Below are 6,340 nucleotides of genomic sequence, written 5' to 3'. Positions count from 1 at the left end.
GCCCTTTTCTATCTTTTTTTTTTTTTTTTTAAGGTTTTTTTAAGGTGCTTGAGGGATCATAGAGCTGAAAGCATAGTGAATGCACATAGGTTTGGACCCAATAGTTAGACTTTTCTGAGAATTAAGAAGCTTCCTGAAAAACCTCTTTTTATTCTGACTCTCGATGTGGAAAGTCTTTCTGAAATCTTGAATAATTGACTCCTCCCTGAGTGACAAGGGATCCTTCTGTGGGGACATTGCACATACTTGTCCCTGCTGGGCTGGAGTCTGGATGAGGGAGTGGGGATGTTCTGGCTTGGCCTGGAGGTGGCTGAGCCGGAGGTTGTATTTGGAAGCTATTTTCAGAGTCCATCAGTTTTCTTGTGATTTTCTTTCGTCTTCTCGAAGTGTGTACAAAGAGACAATTCCAGTGAATGGGAATGTTTTATGCATTCCCAGACTCTGGACCAAGGGCCAGGCAACCTTGCTTTCTTTGTTTTCTTTTAACATTTATATTAATCTATTTGCGTGGCTGTGCCGGGTCTTAGTTGTGGCATGTGGGATCTAGTTCCCTGACTAGAAATCGAACCTGGGCCCCCGGCACTGGGAGCTTGGAGTCTTTGCCACTGGATCACCAGGGAAGTCCCCCAGGCAACCTTTTGAAAGTGGTGTAAGCTAAGCTCCTTCCTGTTTCCTCTCCTCAGACATTTTTTTGGTGAGTGTGGACAGGGAGCCATTCTTCCAAAGAACCGTAGGTCTTAGATTTTACACTTTACAGATGGAGAAAATGAGACTCCAGGAGGAAGGTGATGAGATGTGCTCAGATCCAGCTGTGAATTACTTCTGGGTCTGGGCCGGGCCATGTGCCGCCCTTCCTGGCACTCCTGTGGCTCCATGCCAGGCAGCTGGCATGGCCTTTTGGGGAGTGGTCAGGGGTTGGGGGGCTTGATGTGCTGAGGAACGTCCACATAGGCCCCCGGCTCAACTCAGGGTGCACACCTGGCAAGAGAGGACCCCCGCAGACAGGATGGTGGTGGTTGTTACTGTGCAGTTGCTCAGTCCTGTCTGAATCTTTTGTGACCCCATGGAATTTAGCCCATCAGGCTCCCCTGTCCATGGGGATTCTCCAGGCAAAATACTGGAGTGGGTTGCCACGCCCTCCTCCAGAGGATCTTCCTGACCCAGGGATCGAACCTGAGTCTCCTGCATTGGCAGAGACAGATGAATTCTTTACCACTGAGCCACCTGGGAAGCACCCCCTGCCCCAGATAGGATAGGGCTCAACTGCTGCCCTAAGCCCCCAATTCAGAGGCCCATCCCTACCCCTCCTTCTGATCTGAGATGGGCCCAGAGGTGTGGCTGGAGGTCGGGAGCTAAAACCAGAAGGATGGGGTTGTTTCCCTCCTTATGAGAAAAGGAGCGGAGAGCCCTGAGTGAATGGGGTGGAATATGGTCTGCATCCTATTCCAGCTGATTGCTGTGCTGAGCAGAGGCCTTTGTCTGCGTTGCCAGGGGAACCAAAGTTTCTGCCTCCTTCCGGGGCTGTGATTGGCTCCTGGTAGAGCCTGGGCTTTGGTGAATGGAGAGGCCTCCCTCCTGCCTACATCTTCTCCGTGGAAGTGAGAGACTAGAGTGAGACTGGGGTCCCCGTGGAAGTACTGCGTAGGCTTCTGTGCTCCTCTCCTTCAGCTCTGGAGGTGATGGGTCCCCTCGTTCGTTCACTATTCATTTATCCCAAGCAGCATCTGCTCCAGGCCCTTCATTCTTCCAGATCTGGGAAAACTAACCTATGGGTCAGGGGACCTGGCGTGGCCACAGACTCACTCGTGGCTTTGGGTGGGTCCCTTCCCCTCCACGTGCCTCAGTTTCTATACCTGTAAAGACCAAGGCCTTCTAGCTCTGACTTCCCTAACACACAGCCCATATCTCCTCCTTTTCGACCTCCTATCCTCCCACCTGGCCTCTTGTTGAGCTCTGATCCTGTTCTTTTTTGTAGGTGCCCCTGTAAGATGCAGAGCAGAATGGGGCGTTGCAACCAGCTCTTAGCATTGCCTCATTTTTTCATTTTTCCTTCTCTTCTAGAAGCCCCAAATTTTGCAGCCCCGTCTTGTCTTGTCCCTTCCACTTGGGCCCAGGCTCGGGGTTGTATGCCACCGGGTAGCTAAGGATGGCTGCCCATCTCTGCTCAGGGTGGGCGGAGCTGCAGGCAGGGCAGAGCATGCTGGGGCAGGCGTGAGTGGTTGAAAAAGCCATAGGACTCGGCAGTCCCGGGTTCCTGGCCTCATCTGGCTATGTGCCAGTGAGGTGACCTTGGCTGGGGTGCTCAGCTTCAGTTTCTGCATCGATGACACAGGAATAATAATGCCACCCTTGGGGTTGTGGCAGAGGTTGAACGAGATGGCATGCCTGTCATACGGGAAATACCGAGTCCCTTCCCTGGTCCCGCCTCTAAAATAGGCAGGGAGCTGGGGAAAGTCCGGATTGAGGAGGGCTGGAGGTTGCAGGGCCCGTGGTGCCACGTGGCAGACTGAAGCCTCTGCTCTTCCCCGGCAGTACCAAAAAGCAGGCAGCAAAGCGTTGCCTTGGGCGGGTGAAGTCTAAGGAGGGGAGGCCGTGTGTCAGAGCTAATGTTTGAATAACACTTTTAAGATCCTCCAGGGACCTCAAATGAGGCTCTTTCAGATGAGCTGAAAATGAAGCAAAGTAATAAGGCTGAGCTCACTGGCAGGAAAGGGGGTGGCTCATTGGTCCTGGCCTTGTCTCTGCCAGCCATGCTCATGAGCACAGGCTGACCGGGAGTGTGGTCCCTGCGTGTACTCTGTGGGCTGCCATAAGGAAGGTCTGTTTTCTCAGAACGAGGGTGTCATGGGCGATCGCTGGTAGTGACTTGGCCCTGCTTCTTGCTGACTCACTAGGTGATGGTCAGAGGTGGCATCTTAGGTCACTGGCCTTCAGTGCCTGGTTTGGTGTTTTAGCTCTGTGGCCCAGCCTCCCTCCACCCAGCTTGGCCACGGCCTGCCCTGGGTGTGACAGGAGGCAGGGATTCATGCTGGGGCTGGGACAGTGAAGTGGGATGCGAGTTGTTGGGGGTCCTTCCCTCCTCTGCTCAGGTTTGCCCAGGGTCTGTGATGAGGTGGGGGGACAGAGGAAGGAGGTTTCCAGGTGAAGAAAGCAGGCTGGTGATGTGACTCTGGGTGTGGGGGGTGTCCGCTTCTACCAAGAAGCCCATCATCTAAGGGATGGGCCTCAGAGAGGCTGAGGGAAGGGCCGAGAATCGAGTGTGTGCGTGTATGTGCGCCTGCACCCACGCGCGTGCTTGTGCAGAATGTGATCCCCGTGGGAACCATTACAGAACTGGTGAGTGATTATGGCCCAGGAGGGCTTCCCTTGTAGCTCAGCTGGTAAAGAGTCTGCTTGCAGTGCGGGAGACCTGGGTTCGATCCCTGGGTTGGAAAGATCCCCTGGAGAAGGGAAAGGCTTCCCACTCCAGTATTCTGGCCTGGAGAATTCCATGGACTGTATAATGCATGGGGTTGCAAAGAGTTGGACATGACCGAGCGACTTTCACTTCATTTCACTATGGACCAGGAAGGCTTCCCTTGTGCCTCAGTGGTAAAGAATCTGCCTGCCAATGCAGGAGACACGAGTTTGATCCCTGGGTGGGGAAGATCCCCTGGAGAAGGAAATGACAACCCACTCCAGTGCTCTTGCCTGGGAAGTCCCATGGACAGAGGAGCCTAGCAGGCTACAGTCCATGGGATCGAAGAAGAGTCAGACACAATTTAGGGATTAAAGAATAGCTGTCTCCTCTGTGGCCCAGGAGAGCCTTGTCCTGGAGATAGGAGAGAATCCCGGCCAGGCTCTTCTGCCTGAGGCCTTCTCTGCTTTGCTCGAGCTGGGCTGGGAGCTGAGGGCCATGGGGTGGTGTGTCACTGCTTCTCCTGGTGCCTAGTTCGCATTGGAAGTGCCTGCTGCTCGTGGGGACACTGGCCACTCTTAGACTCTTCATTGAGGAATATGTGGGGGTTGATGGCTGATTCCTCTTGGTGCCTGGATTACGTTGTGAATACTGTTGGGGACATGGGGGCAAGCATTGGGTCACCAGTGCCTCCCAGGCCACACTGACCCTGGGGATCCCCACTTCCATCTCTTCCTTCATCTCCATGACACCCCACCCTTCTTTTCAGCTTCCCCACTACCTCCCTGGCCTGTTCCCCCTCGTCTCCTTGACTGCTCAGTGTGGGGTCCTCAGGGCTCCATTGCAATTACTGAATTTTTCTTTTTAATAATCCTTTAAAAAATAATCAAAGTAATAACAGTACAGCGATTTCAGAAAACAGGAAGAGGGGGAAAAATGACTCTTGAGTACTGTTGAGAGTTTGGTGTGTTTCCTTCCAGCCATCATTCGCCCCAGTACATCTTCACGGCCACCCTGCATTTTTCACTTAATTGTGTATGCAAAGTCCCCCTTTAGGGTTGTTCCAGAGGATTCCATTAAAGACGTTGATCCATTTGCCTCTTTTCTTGTTGATGGACAGCCACGTTGTTCCCAGTTTTTGCTCTTTTAAGTAACACAGCAATGAACATGCCCTAAAGTGTTTTTTTCTGTATTTCAGATGATGTCTATTAGGGTGGGGCCCCAAAAGGGAGACTTTGGGTCAAATGCTGTGGGTGACTTTCAGATGGTAACTCTTGACCAACTGCTGTGCCACTTTACAGCCCCAGCGTCCAGGGTGATGGTACAGAAACTGCTGTGGGTTCCTTGCAGGTCTGAAGAGCCTGTTCCTAGTGTCCAGGCCCTCATTCACTCTAAGATGGGGGCAGAGTAGGGCTGTGGAGTGAGGTTGCCTGGGTTCAAACCATGCTCCCTTCTCTACTGCTTGAGTCCATTCCCTTGGCTGTAAAATGGGCATGACTGGGGCTTCCCAGTCCACTGGTTAAGAATCTGCCTTCCAATTCAGGGGATGCGGGTTTGACCTCTGGTGGGGGAGCTAAGCCTCTGGCAACTAAGCCTGCATGCTGCAACTAGAGAGAAACCCACAACGAAGGGCCGGCCCACTGCAGTGAAAGATCCCACGTGCCGCAACCACAGCCAAATAAATTTTGAATGGGCATGATGGGAGTGACTACCTCACAGGGTCATCATGGAGCTTTAGCGTCTGTGTAAAGCGTGGATGCACTCAGCCTGGCGCTTGAGAGATGCTGAGACGGGTTGACAATGGCTCAGGGAGAGGAAGCTACTGAGTGATTCACACTGAGCTGAGGCCAGCACCCAGGCTCTGCCTTCCGGAAGTCTCTCCCTGCCTACCAGAGGAGCAAGCCTACCCCTGGGGATGGTCTGCTTGATGGGGACCAGTGTCCCTACCTGAGAGTGTGGTTGAGGGGCTGAGTGCCTGGAGTGGAGCTGTTAGATAGCCTCTCCTTTTCTCCCAGAACCATCCCTCTTTCTGGGGTGCTGTTTCCCCCCAGGTGTCTCTCTGGCCTGTTCCCTAGGGATGATTTGAGGTTTGTTCTGGCCCTAGGAATCTCCCTGACTGGCCCTTGAGGAGAGAATTTCATTGAGGGCTTCAATCCTGGAGGGAAAGGTGGGTTCCAAGGCTATATTAATTTTCTATTGCTGTTGTAACCAATTGCTACACACTTAGAGGCTTAAAACAACCTAAATTTATTACCGTATAGTTCTGGAGGTCAGAAGTCTGAAAGTGAGCCTTATGGGGCTAGAATCAAGGTGTTGACAGGGTTGTGTTCCTTCTTGAGGCTCCAGGGGAGAATCTGTACCTTGCCCTTGCCAGCCCCTAGAGGCTGCCCACATTCCTTGGCTTGTGGCCCTCTCCTAGCAGTGACATCACTCCAACTTCTGCTTCCACTGTTGCACGGCCTTCTCTGATACTCACTCCATGGCTGATACTCACTCCATGGCTTCTCTCTTTTACTTATAAGGACTCTGTGGTTACATTGGACCCACTTGGATAATCCAGGATAATCAAGCCATCCGTAAATTATTAACCTAATCACATGTACAAAGTCCCTTCTGCTATATGAAGTAATGTACTCATAGACTCTAGGGACTAGGACATGGTCATTGTTGGGGGGGACTTTATTCTACTTACCACAGTGACCAATATTAGGGGTCTCTCTGAATTAGTGGACCCCAGCTACTGCTGAAATTGTACCATCAACCTCTGTGATGGAAGAAGGGCCAGGGGGAACCCAGATCTGATTATGATGTAGCTGGGGAGGGGCATGGAACTTGCCTGGTGACTCAGATGGTAAAGAGACCACCTGCAATGCAGGAGACCCGGGTTCGATCCCTAGGTCAGGAAAACACTTGGGGAGGGGCATAAGAAACTGTATCACTAGA

General features: G+C 52.4%; 1 protein-coding gene across 6 annotated transcripts in view; it reads left to right on the top strand.

Annotated features, from left to right (window-relative positions):
- EPB41L1 (erythrocyte membrane protein band 4.1-like 1) overlaps positions 1–6,340 on the top strand; it is a 173,728-nt gene that overhangs the window by 71,833 nt on the left and 95,555 nt on the right. The window contains exon 1 of one of the 6 annotated variants that reach the window (XM_010829229.1): positions 5,545–5,564. The exons of the other annotated variants lie outside the window; for them this stretch is intronic. The gene's annotated coding sequence lies outside the window, so the exon portion shown is untranslated. Of the gene's footprint in view, positions 1–5,544; positions 5,565–6,340 lie in introns of those variants that run through there. 6 annotated transcript variants of the gene reach the window in all.

This window comes from Bison bison, unplaced genomic scaffold (assembly GCF_000754665.1).
Source record: "Bison bison bison isolate TAMUID 2011002044 unplaced genomic scaffold, Bison_UMD1.0 scf7180017864500, whole genome shotgun sequence".
Lineage (NCBI taxonomy): Eukaryota > Metazoa > Chordata > Mammalia > Artiodactyla > Bovidae > Bison > Bison bison.
This window is presented reverse-complemented; position numbering and strand designations above follow the sequence as displayed.